Source organism: Chlorocebus sabaeus, chromosome 11 (assembly GCF_047675955.1).
Source record: "Chlorocebus sabaeus isolate Y175 chromosome 11, mChlSab1.0.hap1, whole genome shotgun sequence".
Taxonomy (NCBI): domain Eukaryota; kingdom Metazoa; phylum Chordata; class Mammalia; order Primates; family Cercopithecidae; genus Chlorocebus; species Chlorocebus sabaeus.
This window is the reverse complement of record NC_132914.1, coordinates 37,258,742-37,283,612: the sequence shown is the minus strand read 5'-3', so window position 1 is coordinate 37,283,612 and position 24,871 is coordinate 37,258,742. Positions and strand designations below refer to the sequence as shown.

The following is a 24,871-nucleotide window of genomic DNA, read 5'->3' as shown; positions in this document are numbered from 1 at the left end:
ATGATAATTGGGCAAGTGATATTTTTACTAGGCAACTCAGAGAGAAAAATGGGCCAACTAGAGAGCTCTTCCCAGTCCATCCCTAATCTGTGGCTACTGGATCTTCCTTGATTGTAACTTTTCTATCCATATTAGGATATTAGGATAACTTCTTCCTGCTTCCCCAGGGTTTCTTGGCTGTAGTTGTAGTGTTTGTTTTATTTGCCAAGTTTGGTTCTGAAAACCACCAAGATCCCATATTGTTTGTAATATCTCTGGGATTTGGCTGGGAAAGGAATCCGACTACCCATGGTAGTTTTCCTTCTTGTCCAGAATTGATAGTCTTCACAGAATATATTATTGTTATTATTTACTATTATTATGGAGTGTGAATGCCAATGGCAGTCAGCGCTGAGAGAGTTTTCACAGATGATTGTCAAGCACATCCTTAATTTTAAGGAGAAAATCTAGGAAGTTCAATTATGTATGTGGCCTGTTAGCCTGTAAATGATCAGAACCTTACGAAAATTATATCTGTTGAATTCCTAGGAAGGTTGATCATTGTGGGGAAAAAAGAACTGAGGGGAGGAGCTGAGGATCAGGGTGGTCCTGGGCCATTTCTCTCTGGTCCCAAAACAGGTTCAGCACCTACTTCCAGCCCTCGTGGGAGTCAGAAGAGAGTGCTGTGTAGTAAGTGTCAGAATCAGCCTTGAATTTCTGAAGAAGCAGGGTCAGGGAGCTCTCATAATGATTACTACATAAACAAACCATACTGTTCATCTGGAAGCATCCTGGCAGTGTGTCTTGCTTACCTTCTTTGATTCTAATCCTTTTCCTACCCTGTCTGTTCTCTCCTAATTTTTAGATATACGCCCACTGTCTTTGACTCATTGAATTTCCAGCTAAAGGAACATAATTTTATATTTCCCATTAGTTTGGTGGTTAGTAATTTCTTTGATACTCAGAAACTTCTCAGAACCTATGTCTTGGAAGGGCACCAACGCTGCAAAAGATAGTGGAAACAGACTTTGTCCTGATGCATTCAGAAAAATAAGGGGAAAAAATGTGAATTTGGGGTACTGTTCTTACATTGAAAACGATGTCAGTTGCAGGCTGAAACAAAAGCCAAGGAAGGGTAAGGGCTGTATTAAATCCCCTTTTATGATTCGCCTAGCACTTTTTTCTTTTGTTCTCTAACTTGTATTAAATCTGATTATCACAGAGATAGACAGCAGGATGAGGTTACAGTGTCCTAACACAACAAAATACGATGCATGACTGTGACAAAAACAATCATTACATTTAGCGACCAAACAACAAAATAGTTGATCTTAAAATAGTCTTAAGTGAAAAAGACAATGGTAGTATTCCAAAGCCAGCTCAGTTAAATAAAGCGTGGGTATTAATTTAAAAAAAAAATTTTTTTAAGATAAATAGAGTCATGTTCTTGCCAAGGCCAACATTTTCATGTTCACTGTGTTAAATGCTGTGTCTAGAAGGAACATATATTAGAGTGCAAAGTATCTTAAGCTTTTGAGAGATTGATAACATTTCTGACCTAATTTTTTGTTTGTTTGTTTGTTTTGTTTTGTTTTGTTTTTTGAGATAGAGTTTCACTCTTGTTGCCCAGGCTGGAAGGCAATGGCACGATCTTGGCTCACTGCAACATCCACCTCCCAGGTTCAAGCGATTCTCCTGCCTCAGCCTCCTGAATAGCTGGGATTACAAGTGCCTGTCACTACGCCTGGCTAATTTTTGGTGTTTTTAGTAGAGACAGGGTTTCACCATATTGGCCAGGCTAGTCTTGAACTCCTGACCTCGTGATCCACCTGCCTCGGCCTCCCAAAGTGCTGGGATTACAGATGTGAGCCACCACGCCTGGCCTACATTTCTGACTAAATTTTAAAATTTTAGCCATGTTCTCCTCCCTTTGCCTAACCAATTAATTAAACCATGCATACAGTCATACATAGCCCCTCTAGGTTGTAGTAGGGAATGCTTTTCCTATCAGAAAGTCTTGGTGAATCATAACTTCTTGAAATTAGAATCTGAGTCCTGCAGCTGTCAGACTTTCTGTGGGTTCCCAAGGCTGTTGATTTCCTCTGCCATAACAGATGGAGTGCAAGAGAACAGAAGAGAATATCCGTCTAACAGGAGGCAGGCCCATTCGTATTCCAAATGTATTCATATATTAAAGTCAGGCAATGGGTACATCTGAAAAAAATTCCTTAGACTTACCAAAGCTTCACCTGTAACACATAGGCAGCTTGACAATGGTTATATCCTCAAAAAAATAACTTGAGGTTTCTCCAAGTATTGTCTATACCACATAGGTGGTTAGAGCATCAGTGAATAGTTTGTCATCCATAAGTATAGATGAAAAGACTTTTCGCTTCAGAGAAATGGTTAAATTATAAAGATACAGATTTATTTATTAAAATATAGCTATTATTAAAAATGGACATGCATATCATAATAAGTAGTAGCACTTTCTAGGGTGGCTAGGGTGTTTGTGCTTCAGTTGATTATTCAAGATGGAAATGCGTTTGTACATGACACAGTAGATAGTCTTGCACAAGAAGGCAGGGGACAGGGTTCTAGTTCTTCTGTGGGCTGTTGAGAAAGTCAAATAGCACTAATGGATCTAAGGACCCTTCATAAAAAGGTAAAAATTGTAGTACTTAAAAAAAAAAGATATCTATGATTTATTTATTACTTTCACCTGGGAACACGGAACTAGGAGTTGAATGGGAACATTTATGGATTACCTGTGTATCCATGGAAGCACACTTTATGTTATTTACTCTCAAAAACAAACAAACAAAAAAAACAAAAACCAAAACACTGTAAGAAGAGTAATGAAAAGAAAATGGATAACTCATTGAGTTCCCACACTGCAAATTACCTACTGTTTCTCATATAATTCTCAGTAGAATCCTGTATGTCTCACTAGCACCATTTGAACAACTTAGAGAGATTAAATAAGTTACTCTGTGCAGCACACTTAGTAGGGGCTGAATTTAAAATCAGATCCCCTTGACTACCCTGACTTCACAGCTTAGGCTGTTTCACATTCACCTTATTTAAAAATCTTCATTTCTGCATAAAGACTTGCATTTATTCATAAAGCCAACATTGTGTTTTGATAACTCTGGACATGTTTATACCAGGTCTGTATGTATTTAATGAGTGTTCTGAAATACCGTGGCAATAAATTAAAGATGAACATATTTTTCTGAAATATTCATTGTAGGCAAAACAGAGAGCACCAAATCCAGAAAAACTGAATGGTGATTTTTTTTTTTTTTTTTTTGCCACCTTATTGACAAATGCAAGCTGTTCATATTTTATTATTTGGTGAATTTGTTAGTCCCATTGTAAAGGTCATCCTTCTCACCCAGTAAAACTGATTCAGAGAAGAAAGCCTATTTAAGATAGAATTTAGAAATAAAAAATGACTTATAAAAGAATTATATGATTAGGAAGTATTGTACATTTAGACCTCACAACAGTGTATAATAGAAAAATTATAGTGTAGTTCTTTAATCTTTATTTGGATACTGAATGCAAAATATTGTTTTTTTCAACTGTTATTCATCTCTATCCTGGAAGTTTCCAAACATGAAAAATACATATATGTCACTGTATTCCTTGTGCTCACAACTTGCCTCTGCTCCCATGAAATTATACCCTTTTAAATATAATCAAGTAAAATAAAAACCCTTTCTTCATGCTTATTAATTTTTAAATCCTGATATAGCCCATCTCAGAAGTGTCTGTATTCTTCATGTTATCAATAACTGTTCAGGCCATATTACCAGCTGAGTGCCTGTTCTGAAGTTCCCCATAGAATTGCCTTCTATCCTCCTCATGCTTTTCATACAAGGTCTGTTTTCCTGGTCCTCCCAAATACCAAATCCTGCTTTTTGCCTTACCTCTATGCTCAAGACCTGACAGTACTTGTGGTGTAAGGAAAAGCGTTGATCTGGATATAAGGGTGCCAGTGAAAACCCAGCTTACCACCATCAAACTCTTACTTAACACCAGAATCCTGGTACTTTTGCATTCCTGGTTTCTTCCTCATGACCTTCATCTCACCTCTGCCCCTCCTCATCCTCCTCAGCCACATCCTGGCTTTCTTCCGCTTCCCTCCCCACTTTGTCTTTCTTCTCCTTTCTCTCCTTCTCTACTAACACAATCTATTGCTTCAGCTCCAGGTATTTCTTTTTCCTTGGGTTCTGAGGAACAAAATGCAGCCACACAGTTTCCTCTGTACTCATAACCCCAGAGCAAGCTCCTAACTCTTTGTAGTTGTCTGGGGGGGGGGGGGGGGGGTTATTATTAAAAACATTAGGAAATAATGGAATAATTAACAGGAAGAGAATAGTCTGTGTACTCATAACCCCAGAGCAAGATCCTAACTCTTTGTAGTTGTTAAGGGGTTTTATTATTAAAAACATTAGGGAATAATGGAATAATTAACAGGAAGAGAACAGTCTCATTTCAAGGTTTAAAGTTTTTACCTGAGGTGGCTCTTTTTGTATCCAGAGATACACCATTAGACTCTACATCACCATCGTGCAACTTTTTCTGTCTCCTCATTGTCAGAATAAATTAAGAGAAAAAATGAAATTTAGGAAGAAAGGGGCCCATTATCTCCGATCCTGGTAATAAATAGTCTGTGTGGTTCTTCTGGCCAGAGAATTGTGGTTCATTAATTTTGCATTACCCTCCTCCCTGAGAGGTTCCTATGTGGCTCCCACCATAGCTCCAATAGACTGAAACTTTTGGAGACGTTATTTGGAAAGGTGGACAGTGCCGGGGAAAAGAACGGGTGGGTTGGGAGCATTGATTCTAAGGCTCCATTCTCCTTCTAGTACCCAGGGAAGGCAAGGACACTCAGAATGAAGCAGAGAAAGTGGAGAATCAGGCAGGTTCATTCCAGTGGCACGTAAGATAATTGAATCCAAGACACGTGTCTAATCCATACTTTCCAGACATTTAGAGCTTCCTGTTTCACAGGTCAGAGGACTTTCTGCAGGAGGATGGTTGGTGAGACGCGCCTCGTTCTATTTCCAAAGTAATGGGCAGGGGAAATGTAATCTTAACACTCAAAACTAGATCATCATTTAACATACTTTTCCATTAAAACATCACTCTACATTATGGGTAGATTCTATATTAGTAGTATATATCAGGTACATTATGGATTTGATAGACTTCTGTAGGAAACTTAGGCCACTGAGGTCTATTTTTCTGTAGAAAACTCATCTTGAGTGCTACACAAAAAGATTTTTGGAATCTATAAGTTATGGATTGGCTTGTAAACTCAAAAAATATTTTCTCTTTCTTAATTGAGAAAATTAGGAAAATCAGCATGAACAATTTAAATTTGCTCACTACATCTATGAATAATGCATATGTATTCTCTTTCATCATTTTGCATGTTGATGGATTATCATGAAAGTGAAAATATTTGAGAGACTAAATACCAATCTCTACCTGTAAGAGCTAATAAAATTAAATGGCTTTCTTATTTAGAAGATTTGTGTATTATTTTGAAATACAAAGAAAATTGCCAAGGATTACTAATATGTAGTAACTACAACTAATTAAGCTTTAATATGATAGCTTGTAAATAGAGTCAAACTTCTACTTATATAAATTGACTTATGGGTTGATTTGCTTTGTATCTTCTAGTAAGTAACCTACTATATACACTGGAAAAAATCTGAGACAAAAATTGGAGCAACTGATTTTTCTATTTAAAAGACAATCAAATAAAAATATATTTTGCTTCCTAATAGACGTTGCAAAACAAATTTTATTTACTTTGTCTTCCCTCATAATTGTTTTGCCTGTTTTCGTACTTCAAGGGATGTGGGGCAAAAGCACTACTGTCACCATCTCTACTTTGTCAACTTGCAGTTTAAAATAATCATAGAAGACCCATGAGCCCCCCACATTTAAGCAACTCTCACTTTAATAAGAATTTTAGTAATTGATTTAATATTTACTTGGCCTGAATAATGCAAGTGAGATTTTCTGCCTCCACTCCATCCTCATCCTTTTGGTTGCCTGGAAACATAGAACCAAGTACAGACGCAGCAGTATGGAAAACTAGGTTTAACTATCATAGAAATTGATGAAATAAAATGGTTTCTTTCCAGGTAAAACTGTTTCTTTCAAGTTGAAACTGTTGTTTTCAAGTTTCATATTTCAATGGACAAGTGTGTTAAATGCTGTAACTCCTGGATAACACTGGGGAAAGTTATCTAGTGACTGACATATCTGATGTGTGTATGTATGCATGTGTACATATAAGTGTACGTATCAAGGTAATCCCCATAAACAGCAGGAGAACTGGCAATGACTGACTTCTGATGAAATTTAGTTTGCAAGTTTGCCTAGTTATTTACACAGTGATTTGGTAATAATTCAGTTAGTAATTTGCCTATAGCCTTAGTTTCTTTCCTAATAAATGATAGTTGGAATCACTGACTTCAAAGTTTGAAGATTGGGATTATTAAACCTACAGGAAGCTGTGCTAAGATGAACTCAGTCGAAAACAAAGTTCTATATCTGCAAGAATTAGAGTTTATCCAACATAGGTGAATTTTATTATAAACAAGTTTGTCTATAGTGATAAAGTTGTCATGTTTTTAGCATTTATGGTGTTTTATAGATTATGAGAGTCCTCTTAATCAGCTGTTATATTTCCACTGGGAAGCAAAATTAGGAATATACTTTTTATACCAAATATAGTGTAACCTGACAGAAATTTTTAGTCATAGCTAAAGAAGTGTTAAAATTTTCAAAGGACATCTCATCTGTGAGAGACAGTAGAATAAGTTATCCCTTTTAAAGGCCTGTTTCAATTTGTGGCAGACTTTTTTCTTTAGGTTAAAAAGATACACATGATTGCTTCCTGAGATTTCTCTAGCTATGTGATTCTGTAGCATGCTGTAAAATATTAATGTTTATAGACATAAGTTATCTTAAAGGATAGCATCCTATATTAAAATCAGCAGCATTTGCAAGACTAATAATGAGGAAAATTCACTCATACACATTTACTGTACTTTGATTCAAAATGCCTTATTTACTTAAAGATAGTATTCTTAGACCATATTTGTAAATGAGAAAGGGAAAACTGCCACAAAATGAAGCAACTCTTCTAGAAACTTAATTAAAATCATGATGATACATTCAGCCTGGAGTTTAGTTTTATTTTCAGCTAGTCATCTGCAGCCATGCTTCCCACAGAGGGAGGTTGCCAGGCCCATAGCGCACTGTGCAAGTTGGATGAACAGTATTACAGGCTGTTTATGAGCAGATTACATCTGGGATCTGTGGAGAGCAGCCAGAGCAGCAAGACAGAGATGATGAATGCAGGGTGTTTTCTAGGTAGATTTTCTAGCCACCAAAATGCTCATCACTTTTCTTTAGTACAGTGTTCAGAGTATTATAAAAACAAAGTGTTTTTCTTAACTTAATTGTTCACAGTAGGACCAGCAAGTTACTCTGGTTTTTATAGTCTAATTTTGAAATTGTTATATGAGCAGAAGTCTTATTCTATGGGCATATTTGTGTGTTCTTCAAGTTAATTTGGTGGCTTGTCACTAAAGCAGTAAACTAGTTTTAGCTCTAGCAACTGAAGCAGCCATTCTGCAGTTGAGATTGAGATAGTTTGCCTACACGTCTGTATCAAAAAGTGGCATGGCTTATGTGTGTGTGTGTGTGTGTGTGTGTGTGTGTGTACCATGTTCAAGAGAGCAGCTACACAATGACAAAGCAATGCAGAAGACCTATTCATCCAGGGGCAGGACACATTTCCATCTTGGGATATAGGTATTCATTCAACAAATATGCGCTAAAGAAGTAGCATGTGCTTAGAAGTCCAGATATTAAAATAAATAGAACGTTGTCTAGTTCCCCTGTGGCTTGTCGTCTAGTTTACTTGGTTGCAGCAAAGCAGGGCATATAAGGACAGGCTGGAACCTGAAATGAGCTCTGTCTTCTATGAGAAGAAGGCACGTGATAGGACATTAAACTCATCTGCAACATCTGTGTGGATATCCAGTCCAGTAAACAAGAGCTCTCTCCATGGAAGGTGGCAAGCAGCAGTTGGCATATGGAAGAGAGAGTGTCCTAAGTTAAGTTCTTGAAGTATGCCATAATAAAGGCAGTATGCAGAAAACAATTAACATGACAGGCCTGAGACTACTGTCATTAGAAAGACCTGCTCACAAGGTTGGCCTTTGCCTGGAGTTTGAGAACTGAATAATCAACAGTTTCCTACCGATGTAAAACTTTCCCTAAATGGCAAGAGTGCCTCACTGTGTCTAAACCATACAATGTGGTTTCTACTGAGCATCTGCTTTCCATTTGGACTAGCCCCCAATAAAAACCCTGGGCATTGAATCTTTAATGAACTTCCCTGGTAAACAACATTTCTTGCCACAAATTATTGCTAAAGAATGTAAGTGCATCCTGTGTAACCCAATGGTAGAAACCCTTGGAAGCTTGTGCCTGGCTTCCTCAACTTCACCACCTGAGCCTGTGCCCTTTGCTTTGTGTTCTTTTCCTGTGTATAATCAGTAAGACTGAGGGTGGTCTTGGGCATCTCCAACACAGACAGGATCTAGATTGCAAACTGATAGGTAGGTGCAGGAAATCTGATAAATAGCAGTATCTTGTCTGTTGTTCTTTAGTCCAAATATGAGACTCCAAGGGATATCAGTCCAGTTTGATAGGCTGCTTCATCACGTCCCCAGAAAATATAGGAGGCACTCAGTCTATCCTTATTTTGCTACCTATTAGTTTTGAGTGATAGAAAACTTAAACTAAATGAGAATTGTTTGATTCTTATAACTGAACAATCTAGGAATAGAGCTTGCTTCAATTGGATGCACAGCTCAAATGATGGCTCCATTTCTGGGTCCTGCTGCTTTTTTGCTGGTTATAGATATCCTTGTTATCATAAGATGCCTGTAGAAGCTCTAGGCTCACCTTTTCTCTCCAAGAGGGAAAAGCCACAGTTGAAAACTGGAACTCATGAGTTTAGGTGTTGCCATGTGCCCGCCCCTGTACCACATACAGAGGCACCCCAGAATCTTGGCATGAGCTTCCCTCACTCTTCCCAAAAACACAGGGCCTAGAATGGCATTTTCCAGAAGTTGAGTAAAGAGATACTGGTGGGCCAGAATCACAGCAGATGTTTACTACTCCCATTACCCCTATCAAGTAAGAATCATTAGTTTACCTGATAAATTTTATGAATATGTCTTCAATGTTTGTACACCTTTTGGAAAAATGCTTCCTGAAGTAGCTAATTTGTCAGATACAGCATTTTGATTAAAGTACCCCATACATAGATTAGTGCCCATTTCTGAAATCCTCTTTTTGTATTCCAATGAAGTCCTGTATCTACATTCATGGGATAGATGCAATATTCAGGTTCAGAATACTATTCAGATTTTCTGTATAATTGGGCCTATGCCTATCAGACCAATTTAGATTTTAGCCTTATTTTCCTATCTAGACTCACTAACTAGACTCAGATTATTACTGTGTTCCTATGGCCTTTTAATTCTGTCTCTTACTCATGTTACTCATCTCCTGAGCGTAGTAATTTAACTTTCCGTCACCTTGAAGAAAGGAAATGAGCTTTTTATGAACAAACATTTCCTGGAACGTGGTCAACCGTTTATGTGCAACTCAATAGGGAATAAGATGCAACTCAATAAGGAATAAGGTAATGACTTCTTAAGAGAATTAAGAGAATTTATTTCCCAGTTGCTTATTTCTTTCAGTTTGAACATGAAACTTCTTTGCCACTCACTTCATTCATAGTAGATAACTAAAACTATATAAACTATGTAAATATAAACTTATTTAAATCCCATTATATCTTTTTTTTGGTCTTAGTGTCTAAAGGTGAATGAAGATGACGCATTTGGGATATTTTAGTTATAAGGCAGTGCAAAAAAAATATTAGCCTTTACCACTGAAATGTTCAAACTACTGTAGACATATCTTTTTCTAGATTTCACTTTGGTGAGGACAAGACTATTTCTTCTCATTTGTGATTTTATTTTAAGTACACCTGGTAGAGCTTAAAAACATGAGATCTTCCATGGTGTATATCAGAGATATGCCGCTGTTTAATTTATTGCAAAAAGTATGCACTGAGTATTGAAATAACACTGCACACTGATAGCGAGAGAAGACACATTTCAAGTTTAAAAATAGTTCTCTTCTTGTGTATGCACATATCTTTTCACTCTTCCTGCTCTCTTTTCCTTTTTCTTCCATTTTCCATTTTATATACAAGGATGAAGAACGTGCTAAATATCCTATTTAAACATCCAAAATGTGTGAAGTTTCCCCATTTGCATATTTAATTTGTTCATGCTGACAGAGAATAATTGAGAGAGATGTAAGTAGTGTGGGTGACCATTCCATGAATACATGCCCCATTCCATGAACATATGCCCCAGATTGAGCAGTCAAATGGGAAATTGCAATCTGCAGTTTTTTCATGAGGTCTCAATCCCTTGTATGTCTCTTGTAGTGTGAGTATCATGCTGACTTGAGTGTGATTCTTTGATTTAAAGACACAGATGTTAAAATAAAAATGGCCCTAAAGGCAGGCCAGCTATTTTGCCTCATGTTTAACTGAAGGAATAATAATCCGTTCAGTGATAGAGGGGGAAAAACCTGGCTACTATAGAACTACTGACTGGCTGAATATGGTACGTCATTCTCCAAATGGACACAGAAACACTGGTTATTTTACTTTATAGGTAAATCAAGGATTTTCTAGCATGAGATTTTTAGAACCTAAACGTTCCCATTGTATCATATTCATCACCATCAATGCTTCACCCTCATAATTTGGGCATGTGGGCGTATAAGGCTTGTCTTATATTTTCAAAAGAGTTTCTTCTTTTCATTGGCCCTTTTCTGTTCAGTAATTTGATACTAGGTATCTATAGTCTTAAAAAGAGACATTAAACTCATCATATTTACTTCTAGAAATTTATCCTAAGGGAATACTTCTGCAAATGGAAAGTTTTACAAGTATGTTCACCAGAAGGCTTTAAGTAAGAACAAAAATTATATTTCCAATACTGATGGACTGTTTACTAAAGGCTCCTCAATATAATGGTGTACTATTCAGTCATTAAAAATAATTGTTATGATTAGTAATAACTGATAACAGCTCTTAAGTGTTTACTATGTGACAGGCATATAATAAACTTACATGTATTATTGTAGAAGAATTCAAAATTCTTGTATTTCATAGATCTACATAAAAATGTCTTATATATTGCATTTTCTTATATTTAAATATGCACATATACATTTTGTGATTTATGAAAATATTCATTAAACGAAAAAGCCTTCAAACAGAAATATAAGTAATGATTACAGGTAAACAAAGGAAAATGATTTTTTAAAATATTTTTTGTTTTCTGGTTTCTCCACAATGAAGATACTACTCCATTAGGCCAATTAATTGCAAATTTAAATGAAAATTCACCGAAATTAAATAAAATAAAAAATGCACCTTCTCAGTATGCTAGCCACATTTCTGGTGCTCAAGAGCTGCGTGTGGTTGGTTCTTGCCCTATTGGACAGAGCAGATAGAAAACATTTCCATCACCACACAGAGTTTGGTTAGACAGTGCTGCCTAACCTTTGAATTAGAAATTGTAGTCCAACAATTCCCTGTGGAAACATTAAAACATCTGCATCCTACTTATAGCTGTGGAATAGCTACATCTTTTTTCTGCATGCTTGGGGCAGACAGTTGGGAATTGTTACAACAGCTGTCTATTAAAGAAGGGGTAGCAAAATTTCAAAGTTGGGAGCTCTGCTTGAGCTTATCTTTCAGATAGTCTGTGCAGTCTTGCAACAGCATAACCACGTTCTTTTAACTGCTTGACCTAATGTATTCTAACATGTGCTAGTCGTGTAGGTTTCAACTTACAATCCTCTTTTTTTCATGTATGGAAAGATTGAGTCCTAGAAAGATTAACCAGAAGGCAGAATAAATCTCTTATTCTAGAAGTTTCCTAATTCACAGGAATAGTGGTAAGGAAATAACTATCAACTAGAAATAACCATCAACTAGTTTGTCCTCAGAAAAATAAGCATTGAATTAAGGGTTAGAACTTGTTTGTCTCTTCCTCACTGTTTTTTCTTTTACTGAACCCTTCATCTCCCTGGTTAAAAGTTAGAGAAGTGAAGCCATGTTATTACATTTCTACTTCATTCTCTGGGAAGTTCAAATTCTAGTAAATGAGAAAAGGACATGTATTTCACCATGCATGTCTAGAATCAATGTAACTTGATTCTAACTATAAAAATTGTACATGTTTTTTGCACACTATTGGCAGAATGATTAGTTTCTCACTAAAATATGTGCAACTTTTAGAACCTTTTGATTATGTGAAAAAATAAATAGAAACTGCAAGATGTTTTATTAGGGTATACTATAAAATACTTGAAGTCTTAAATTGCAGATAACTTGGGGGATATTAATATTTAAACTTCATTTAGCAGTGTTGTTTTCTTCTAGAAGATAAATATTTTAAATGACTTCCTCAGTTTAGTTACATCCTGAGGTACATTTAGGAGTAACAGACCTATTACCTGTTATTTAAGAGTTCGGCTGGGCACAGTGATATGCCCCATAGTCTCAGGTACTTGGGAGACCGAAGTGAGACAATCTCTTGAGCCAAGGAGTTCAAGACCAGCCTGGACAACATAGTGAGACCCCATCTCAAAAACAAATAGTTCCATTGCTGTTGGTTATAATTCCATCTCTTCCCTTGCAAGGATGATTTGGTCACGGTCCTTGATGCTTCTTAAGCACAGAGAAGGGTTCTTCTAGCCAGTTTTCCTTGTAGCATTTGTTAAAGACAATTCTTGTAAGCACCCAATGATTTCATCTCCATTTCTTCTTTTCTCCCGTTTTTCTTTGACTTTTTGCTTTCTTTCCCTCTGTCTTTCTTGCATCTCCCTGCTTCATTGCCTAATCTTTTTTTTTTTAATTCTTTTTTTTTAAATTATTATTATTATACTTTAAGTTCTAGGGTACATGTGCATAACATGCAGGTTTGTTACATATGTATACTTGTGCCATGTTGCTGTGCTGCACCCATCAACTCGTCAGCACCCATCAACTCGTCATTTACCTCAGGTATAACTCCCAATGCAGTCCCTCCCCCCTCCCCCCTCCCCATGATAGGCCCTGGTGTGTGATGTTCCCCTTCCCGAGTCCAAGTGATCTCATTGTTCAGTTCCCACCTATGAGTGAGAACATGCGGTGTCAGTTATATTCTTGTGCTGCCAGCCAAAGCCAGTATTTACCAATGAACCTAGCCCTTTGGATTGACTTTGAACTTAATGATTGATCATATCTGCTTTAGCTGTTGACCCTGACCTAAAAAGGATATACATTAGCCCAAATAGATCAGTTTAATTTTATTTTCTCTTGTAATCATTTCAGTGTTAGAAATTTTAGTCTGTCTTGTATTTTAGTCTGGGTTTAAACCACTTCAATATGCAAACTAAATCAATTCAGCAGGAGGACAAATTATTTGAGACTCAAAGGCTAATTTTATCCCTGTTTGTTATTCTCTTTATATTGAGTAAGTCCTTTTATTAAAGGTATTAGGAGTTCACTTATCTGAATGTTCATTATGGGTGAAATAATAAGTTCAAGAAAAATACTGTTGTGATATTCTACTTTTAATCATCATGTTCACAGATGTTCTACTAATCAGATTCAATATGTGGATAACCAGTGCTCAGTGAATTAGAATTAAGCAACGTAAAGCCAAATAAAATTTTAACTCAAAAGCTAAGATAGTCACGTTACTTACTAAGGATAATTTGAAGACACTTGAAAGTTTTCAGAGTCCATTTTCAATTTAGTTCATTGAACTGTTACTATGTGCAAAGCCCTAGTGACATGGTATTATAACTAGGAGAATGCTGGTATGGCCATGTTTACTAAATGTTTGCAAAGACATTTATTAAAATGTATTGAACATTAATGTACTAACTGCCTATCAAATGTACTACACATTTAAAGGTATATTATCTAGCTTTTTTGACATATTGTACATCTCACCATTTTTTCAGCATCTGTGTTACTTCCCACTAACACGTTAATTAGTTGTAAAAGTTAATTTGTTGTTCAATAAAAATAATGGATTTACTTTTTAAATTTCATATGGATTGTGAATTAAAAAATTGAAAGCTTACATTTTCATTTGTTAATAGAATCGGAAGATATTATTTTGTGGGCTTAAAGCAAATTGCAGAAAATGTATTTCTTTTCAATTTAGTTAATGAATAACTTGAAAATGAAGAAACTAAGACCAGGACACACACACCCCAGAAAAAGTACCTAATCTTTATTGCATAAAAGATCTTTTTCTAGTTAGAATTTAACTGTTATCTTACTTTTAAATTAACCATGGATTTTACTCTTATTAGAAAAGAGCGGTAGGCCTGGCGTGGTGGCTCCACGCCTATAATTCCAACACTTTGGGAGACCGAGGTGGGCAGATCACCTGAGGTCAGGAGTTTGAGACCAGCCTGGCCACCATGGTGAAACCTCATCTCTACTAAGAATACAAAAATTAGCTGGGTGTGGTGGCACACACCTGTAGTCCCAGCTAGTCAGGAGGCTGAGGCAGGAGAATTGCTTGAACCAGGGAGGCGGAGGTTGCAGCCAGCTGAGATTGCGCCACTGCACTCCAGCCTGGGCGACAGAGCAAGACTCCATCTCAGAAGAAAAAAGAGCTATAAAAGTGTCAAGGAATGTTTTGTTTTCTATAAAATAGACATAGATAAAATTATTGAGAAATCCCAAGCATCCATTTAGAATGTTGCTAAGCATTTTCCTAGAAAATTGGCCAATCTAATTTAAATGACTGAATATGGTATTGCTTTCTTCTTTTTGATAACTCTCATTCGTTTTTTTCATTTAATACTTGTAGATTAGTTTTCTCAATAGGAAATATGCAAATACTAAATTATCATGATTTCCTTCTTAATAATGTGAAAATACCTTAATTGAATTTAGAGTAGCTTAGAACAAACTGTAACATCCAAAAAAATTTTTAATTTTATTTCTGATTATATGGTTTGATAAATTAATATAAACATCAGGATTTGCTTCCTTTTTTTCTTTGTGAACATGACAGTGTTAAAGCTCTACAATTTTGCTTTATTGAGAAAAAGGCAGAAAATATAATATGACTTTGGTTGTTTTTCCTTATTTACTTTTCATCTTCTGTCAGTATCCTCATTCTAGAGAGAATTTTTTTTTACCTCTGTTGTAGAGGGCTTTTCTGTTACTACTTTGGAACAAATTTGATATTGTTTATTTTTAAAGAAACTTGACTAGTAATTGGCCAGGCTACTATTTATATTTATTAATTGCTGTTTTCTGTGGCAGATTCATAAGAATCTGTTTGAATAAATAAGTTTTTTGTTTAATGTACCTAATTTATTCGTCAAAACCAATTAATGCAACCAAAGTAGTGAAATTAAAAATTAGGATTTCAGTAGTTAAAAAAAAATCGTTTGACAAAAGTTTGCTTAAGCCTCAATAGTTGCACAGATCAAGTCACAATGATAAAATCATAAGCAGTCTATCACTCATTCAGTGAGATCTGTTGTAGTACAGTACCAACAGCAGGTCCTGTGACTGGGCCAGACAGTTCCAAGAATCTCCCTGGGGAGAAATAAAGACACACACAAGTCAGCTCAGCTGTTCCTGTGACCCAAACAAGCTGAAAGGGTGAGGAAAGGTGGCCTTGCCAGCCTGCGGCAAGACAGGCAGATTAATGAGATAGACAAGGGTAAGAGGCAGCCGTATTAATTACAGAGATATAGCTATGGCTGCTTCTCTGCTCAAGCTCTTTTTATTACTTACAATATAATAGCATACTATGTGGAGCAGAAGTGGGAATGTAAACTGCAGTAGAATGAAGGCTTTTTGGTAATTTGCAAACTTTTAAGGCCAGAAATTACCTAATATATCTTCTCTTTTTTATAAGAAAATAGAATTAATGTATGAATTAGACTGTAGATAAATGTTGAGCCTGTTTAGATTGTAGCAGCAATTTTATTTAGGAGACTGAGCCTTGATCTGAGCCTATTCCTATCACTAACCTAAGGCATGTTCCTAACCTCTCTGAGCCACCAGGTTTCTAATATGTAAAACTGCAGTAGTAATACATACCTTAAGGATTATCAGCAGTAATAGGCCTGCAGAAAATGATACTCATTATTTCCAAGTTCCTGCCTTAATCTTCACTATCGAACTCAGGAAGCAATGCATTTCAGGACTCCTAGAATTTATTTACTGAAGAAACAATAGAGTTGAGTAAATATATTAGAGATTTTCATATGCTTTCTTAAGATAAATCATAAGCCTCCAATCTTTTTTGACTTAAAGTATTCATGATATTTACTGAGGAGACAAGAATTTAAGATAATGTTATCTCCTCTGTGAAAGGATAGGAATAGGCAGTGAGTAGTGAAACAGTGGGGGTCCCTCCTCAAGTTGCTGAGAGTTTAGTGCAGGAGTCAGGAAAGCGAAGAAGCAGTTATCACCAAGCGCAGAGATGCTATAGAATGGTAGTCACAGAGCAGAGGCGGAGCTCAGCAGAAGAATGGAAATAATAATGGAGAGACTGGAGCAGAGTTGGTGAAGGTTTCCCAGAGGACAAGCATCCTAGATGCATCCTCAAAATTAAATCTTTAAAAAAAGGTATATTTGAAACTTTGAGAGATTCTTAGCGATTTAGGTGTCCAGAATTTATTGCCAGTTGCTGTTTTTAAACTATATATAAGATTCATTGTTTAAATATAAAAGAATATGAAGAAATAAAATTATTCATAATCTTATCCCAGAGATGACATTTCACTTTGCATCATGTATGTATACTTTGACTTAACAGAGTTAAAATTATGTAATATGTACCACTTTGTAAGGGTTTTACTTAATATCAGAGTAGTTCTGTTTTCTCATGCTATTACATATTATTTTAAAATATGTTTTTCATGGCTGTATAGAATTTTTTGTATGGGCCAGCCATCATTTGTTTAATCAGTCCCATAATGTAGGGTCTCCGTATATGTTATCGGTTTTTTACAGCTGCTGCAAATTACCTCAAATTCAATTGATACGTAATAACTGTACATATTTATGGAGTACAATGTGATGTTTCAATACATATATACCCAGTTATTATTTATTAATTAAAAATAAAAGAAAACCTTACTAGCCGGGCGAGGTGGCGGGCGCCTGTAGTCCCAGCTACTCCGGAGGCTGAGGCAGGAGAATGGCGTGAACCCGGGAGGCGGAGCTTGCAGTGAGCTGAGATCCGGCCACTGCACTCCAGCCCGGGCTACAGAGCAAGACTCCGTCTCAAAAAAAGAAAAAAAAAAAAAAAAAAGAAAACCTTACAAATGAAAAAAATCCCACAAATGTATTATCTTACAGTCTAGTATGTCAAAAATCGGACAGAGGTCAGATAGGTTTACTATGCCTCCGTCTTCCACTATTAAGAGTCCCATGATTATGTTAGGCCCACCTGAGCAATCTAGGATAATCTCCCTGTCTCAAGGTCAGTTGATGAGCAACATTTAATTCTATCTGCAACCTTACTTTCCCTTTGCCAGGTAAAGTAACATGTCACATATCTAGGGGAGTAGGACACCAATAGCTTTGCGGGACAGATATTCTGCTGCCACAATGTATTTTTTGTTTTTTGTGTTTTTTTTTTTCCAGTTTTATAAATAATACTGTATAATAATAATGATGCTCTAATGAACTTCCTTTTACATAAATCTTTAGTCATATCTTTATTTCTTTAAGGTAAACAAATAGCCAGGTTTTCTCTGTAAGGGGAATAATATTCTTTTTATTTCTTCATTACATATAACTCAAGATTTTATATTAATATATCCCTAGTAATTGCTTGATTTAGGACTTAAAGAGTAATATAGACCGGTATTACTTAAAATTGGTGACTGGGTTATTTTACAGATTATTGGGTTTCTACCCACATGTAGTAATTTTCTTGCTACTTCTGGCAAGTATAGACTTAAGATTACTATGTAGAAGTATAAAATATTGGCCAGAGATTGGTTGAAAGTAGAAGCTGGTGAAGATAGAAGGAATTATATTTACTTTCGGTAAAAATGATCATAGAGGGTTTTGTAAATATTGTATAATAAAAACAACAAATGAGATTTGGCCTTTAAAAGGTTGTTTATGGCCGGGCATGGTGGTTCATGCCTGTAATCCCAGCACTTTGGGAGGCTGAGGCGGGCGGATCATGAGGTCGGCAGATCGAGACTATCCTGGCTAACACAGTGAAACCCCGTCTCTCCTAAAAATACAAAAATTAGCTGGGTGTGGTGGTGGGCACCTGTAGTCCCAGCTACTCGGGAGGCTGAGGCAGGAGAATGGCTTGAACCCAGGAGGCAGAGGTTGCGGTAAGCCAAGATGGTGTTACTGTACTCTAGCATGGTGACAGAGTGAGACTTGGTCTCAAAAAAAAAAAAAGGAAAAAAAGGTCATTTACTGCTAAAGCATAAAGTCTGCCTCTACTCACTTTCTCTGTATAATAGTATATGAGTACCTTGCAAATATTCATATAGTTTACAGTAATTGTAAAATATGGAGTAATTTCTTAGAGTATAAGACTATATTTATACTAATGTATCTTAAAATTTCTCATTTAATAGCAAAAGTACAAGAATCTGCCAATACGTTAAATATACAGAGAAATATATAAATCCTGAAAGAATAAAGTAATAATTAAAAATAAATTTTAAAAACTATCAACAAATATATTGATAACAAATTTGGGGTTTTAACTGAATGGTGATATATAAATAGAAAATAAGTAGTTTGTCAGATATATATGATCTGCAGAAAGATCTAATAAGCCTAATAAACTTTAAAATGAAATAATATGATATGATAATATGAGCCAATATTTGGTTTGCTTTTAGCAAAAATAGGAGGAATTCTTGTATCTAGTTTATGTTTGTAAATGTATCTAAAACCACATCACACTCAACATTTAAGTTATATTGCTCAATTTGGAGAGAGTTTTTATTTTATTGAGTCCCCACTTGTACTTTTATAAAGTAAACACTTTGAACTGTTCATAAGAAAAATGGTTTACTATGTATGGTTATTTGAAATCTGGAATGATTTTAGTTATTTTTATTGAAATATAAACAGATCATAGCTATGTGGGTCAAATCATAGTAGTATGAGTCACAATATAGAGTTAAGTTGCATCAGCGATTAATATAATATTAGAACATTTTGGTTACTTGTGAGAATTCCAAATAGAGGAAAATACTATATTTGGAAGATTGTCTGTGTTGACAAACTTCTTTGATGTTATGCCATTGTAAACATCACATTATTAGCAAACAATGTTCACAAAAAGTGAAATTAATACTGTGCTCTCTTGCAATTTTGTCCTGTGAGGTAAAGAATAAACATCAAAAGTAGGATAGATTTTTGCCCTGTCACTAATTGCAAGTACCTTGCTAAGTTGCGTGTTAAGTAAAAACTTAGAGTGGGCTGGGCACAGTGGCTCAAGCCTGTAATCCCAGCACTTTGGGAGGTCGAGGAGGGTGGACTACCTGAGGTCAGGAGTTCGAGTTCAGCCTGACCAACATGGTGAATGAAACCTTGTCTCTGCTAAAAATACAAAACTTAGCTGGGCATGGTGGCGTGCACCTGTAGTCCCAGCTGCTCGGGAGGCTGAGACAGGAGAATTGCTTGAACTTGGGAGGCCAAGGTTACAGTGAGCCAGGATCACACCACTGAACTCCAGCCTGGGCAACAGAGCGAGACTCCTTCTCAAAATAAATAAATAAATGAAAATAAAAACTTAGAATGGTTAAATCCATAAGCATTTTCTCCCATGAACTGGGCAGGTGGCAGAATGTGGGCATTTGAAGCAGCCTGCCCAGATGGCACTGCTACTTCTCCAGAAGCACATGGATCCTCCATGGATTATTGCTAAGTCAATGCAATCAATCTGTCAGTTGGTATCTGCCAGATCAGACTAATAGAATTTCTAAGCATTCCATCAACACAAGACCGAGAGTGGGGTGGTAATGCGGGATATAAAGCAGGAGTAAACTGACTCTGGAGGTTCCTGAAACTAGAAGGAAAAGGACTGTTGATCACTGATCTGTTCAAACCACCTCTCTCCCACTCCTGCCTTATTGAATCAGTAAAGAGAGGGAGAACCATGAGACAGACCTGATTCAATGACAAGAATAAACATACACTACATCAGTGATACTGTCACTTCTATTCCTTCCTTGCCAAGAAGAAAGAAAATCTGGAATTTTTTAAAAGGATTTGGACAAAATATAAACTGGTCTTCACAACAGAATGATAGGCTATTTCCTCATGGAATTAGAATAACTGACCTCAGCGATGGTCACTGGAATAGAAGAAGCTGTAAGGAGAAGGACGTCTACCCTCTGGTGCTTAAAAAAACTCCTGCTCAAAATCTAATAATTTCTTGCCCCACCATCACCATGATACACACCAGGAGTGAGAGCCTCTACTTCCCATTTTTCTCCTCTTTTTTCTTTCCCTATTGTGAAAAGGTCCTTTTTTACATTCCATTATAAGCCTGCTCTACGTGTATTTTCATTGATTCTACAGCCCTTAGCAGAAAAGAGAGTTTATTGGCTTTGAGCCTCTAGGATTGACTGTACCCCTTATCCCCTTTAAGGGGCAGGGTACTTCTGGGATATCACTTGTAACAAACTGGCTGCCCATCCATCTGCCCATCTCTGGAGGTGTCTAACTAAATATTTGTATGATTTTTGTATTTTATGAATTCCATCTGCCCATCTCTGGAGGTGTCTAACTAAATATTTGTATGATTTTTGTATTTTATGAATTTCACTACTAGTGACAACTTATTTAGCAGCAAAAGTGCTAAACTAGACAAAAGACTATCAAAAATGAAAGTACATTTTTATGCAAAAAAATTTAAAGTGTTAAATATGAATAAGGGTTTGCGTTTTGCTCTGTGTGTAGAGTGCATAAACTGAGTAAGAATTTCCATAACAGTTTCTTTTGTTACCCTCAATCTGTGTGAGAATGGACTGTAGAGCTATTCTGTTAATTACACCCTAAAATGTTGAGTATTGCCTCTTAACGCGTTTGCATTTTCTTAAGGTATTTTTGATGATTGGATGATTTTACATATGCAAAACACATCTGGACACTGCTTGGCATTTAGTAAGTGCTCAAAAATATTACTTCTTTTCCTCTTTTATCAGGAAATTATTTCTGCCCTCAGTTCCAACTCTAAAAGTGAGTCTCTTAGAGTCATAGAAAATACTCAATGACCATTAGCCATTATTCTTTTTGTTTCTCTATTCTGTGTTTTCTTATGAAGTAACTTTAAATTTTCATAATAAAGAACAGGAAATGAAAAGGGCATTTCTAAAACCAATTCTACACACTTAAAGGAAAGTAGCGAGTTAAGACAATATAGTCAATTCAAACATACCAAAACATTTAACTCAGAAATATCTCCCTAATTCTTTTTATTTTTCAGAATTAGCCAGATGGTTCAATGCTTCTCTGTGGGATCTGCGAATTAAAATGAATGTCTGTCATGTAGTACTTCCTAAATAAATGTATGCTGACTGATAGATAATTGCTTTTCTTCTTCAGATCACACTTCATATATACACATAGTTAGATTTTTCTTTGCTGTTAGCTGTGAAAGGTCCTACTGGTCTGCTAATAATTGAGCAAGTAGTTTCAGTGCTACATGTATGCATTGAAATGAACCAAGTGTAATTTTAGGCCTTTCTCTTTGAACATCAAAGGGCACAGCGCTGTCAACATACCCGCATCAAGCCAGCAGCCTAATTTACTATTTAATAATACATTTGTGCGTCAGACCTCTCTTTGCCCAGGGCTGTTACAGTTCAACTAGTTCCTCTGCTGTTAAAAAAATGATCATCTTTCTTTCCCTGATATTTGGAAAAGGAACAGTAAAATTTATCTCCGTCGATTCAAAGGTCTGTTCACTTTAACCTTGACCTCTTTATTTCAGAAGTGTAAGAGGGCTTAAACACATGCAGAAGCTGTAAGATAAAAGAAACCTTAAAATTAGTGATTTAGGAAATAGCTCAAGGTAGAAGATGGTTTCTATACAAGAAACTTGCGCTGGAGTAATATCTATACAAACTGGGTCACAAAGCCTGACTTTTTAAAAGTGGTGTTGAACCAAATACATGAGAATCTCTTGAAATGAATCAGAATCCTGGGTAGGAGGAGGTTGGAGCTGGACAAAGAGGAAAGACAACTGGGAATTTTGCATTGGGAACAATCTTCAGATGATTCTGATTCAAACTAAAGTTTGAGAACCATGTTGCTCTAAATGTTCTAGCAGTTAGTACAAAAGGGAAGACATGTTTTATTCCATGATTCACGAGGTAGAAGCGAATTAATTCCTCAGAGAAGGACAAGAATTCCTATGTACTAAGGCCAGAGAGAATTTTTATCTGGGTGCTTTGGTGGTAATATAATGCTCATTAATATTTATCTTTTCGGAGAAAGTTTATTGTAATGATTGGAACTCATAGTTACTGGTTTTGATGTCTAGAACAGGTAAGCCATGCCATAGAAGTGCTTCCTCCACATTGTAGAACCAGGGATTGAGGAAAAAATATAGCAAATATGCAATATTGGGTACAGAGATTCTCTCTGTGCTTCTTACATGTTAGATAACTGAATAAAGCCCATTACTTTAGCACCTTGTTTGCATTGTTGCTTTCTGTTTCACCTACTCTCTGTTTTTCTACAAGCCCGCTCTTTTCATCGGGAGATGAAAGCATTCATTTGAGAGAGTAGGGAATTTCAAGTGAGGTTAGTCTGTGTTTTCCTCAATCTTTGGGAACTGGCAGTCCTGTTGACCTTCCTAGCCTCCTGTTCCTCCAGTGATCCTTCTTCCCTACTCAGTTTTTTTTTGCCTCATGAGCTGCAGTGGACAGAGCTCCTTTTCCATTTCATCATCAACCCCCTGCCTGAAAGGCAACTCTTAAATTTAGTCACAATTCATATCATTGTCATCTAGGAAGTCAAAATCAAGAAATTCCTTCCTGTCTATAATACCTGTCTCTGCCACTACAGTTTTTCTAATCAGACACCTGAATAGATGTTTGTCATCCTACTTATGACTTACAATCTTTCTGGTTCTTTCCAGTTCTCCCCGTGTATGATCCTTGGCTGATTTTAAATGCTTTCTCCAGCTAAACCCTGTGATAACTTGCATCTTGAATTCCTTGCCCCTTTGTATTGTTCTCAAATGTGGGACGTGAGCAACAGTACTGTAGCTAATTGGCATCACTGATTAACTATTTGGACTGTAAGGTGGAGCTCATCACTGCCTTCATGTTCCAGCAGCTCTTTACCTTTACTGCTGTCATAGAACTCAGCCCACCAGTGTGTCCTTGTTATGTGCATGGCTGTCACCCTCAGTGTTATGGGCTCCCACCCTCCCTGAACAGTCCCCAGATACTGTCTTTGTATCTTCTGCTACATCTGGCACATAGTAGGTCCTGAATAAGTGTATCTTAATTGCATCTTATTGAGACATTTGGCCATGATGTACTTATTTTCTACAAAAATGTCTAAATATTTGTTTAATTGAATAGTTAGGCTTGTAATTTATTACTGTGACTTATTTGTAGTGTTTTAGGCACCCAGGGGTAAAGGACATAGATTATTTAATTTAAGAAAATACTAAGTTTGGTGAAGGAAATATGTAAGTTCCTTATGATTATAATTTCATGTTTGTTTAACTTAAAATAGTATTAGATTTAGTTTGGCTGGGTCCAGTGGCTCATGCCTATAATCTCAGAAATTTGGGAGGTTGAGACAGAAGGGTGACTTGAAGCCAGGAGTCTGAGACCAGCCTGGACAACATAGTGAGACCCCATCTCTACATAAATACATACATTAAAAATATAGATTCAGTTTACAGAGTTGGAGGCTTATGGTGCCTGAATACAATGTATGACATTTTCCAGTCTACAAAATACTAACACTTCAAACAAAACTTTTAAATAATATATGCTTATTATAGGAAACTGGAAACGTGTAAAGAGGAAAAGGCATCAAAATCTCACCACCAGGAGATAGTCCGTCTACACGTTTTGATGGATTTGCCTTATTTTTCTGTGATTATTTTTAATAGATGAGATTCTACATGAATATACTTCCGTATTTTGCTGTTTTCACTTCATCCTGCATGTTCCTGACCTCTTTCCCAGTTTGTGATTCCATAGAGATTCAGAGTTAAAAATAATGTGCATAAAACTACATATATTTGCATAATCACATTTTTGTGACCAAGCTATAAAATGTTACTTTTATATAGAGTGAAAGTTCTTGCAAAGTTTTACTTACAAGTGAAGCTTTGAAGCCATTACAACTTAAAATAAAACACTGTCTTAATTCCCTTTTGAGAGTCAGTGCCAAGAGCAATGTTTTTCTGGAAGTAAATGCCATGACCTGCCCTTTTTTAACACTCAGGCTCTTAAGCCTCCTGAGAAGAATTTTAAATAAACTGTCACCTTTCTCCCTCCTGTTTGCTTTAATGAGGTGTTAGATGGACACAGCTTGGAATTTTTGAGACAATAAATGATGGAAGAAAAGACTAGTTTGTATCATTGTTTGGATCAAAAGCTCCCAAGTCATATGTAGCCATTTTTCTGATGTAGTATTCTCCAGCCTTGAGGGCACCTGGGAACTCAAGGTGGCAGTGAGGTAGAAAGGAGT

General features: G+C 36.3%; 1 protein-coding gene across 1 annotated transcript in view; it reads left to right on the top strand.

Moving 5' to 3' along the window:
- Positions 1-24,871, top strand: part of SLC2A13 (solute carrier family 2 member 13) — a 383,993-nt gene that overhangs the window by 230,032 nt on the left and 129,090 nt on the right. The window lies entirely within an intron of this gene.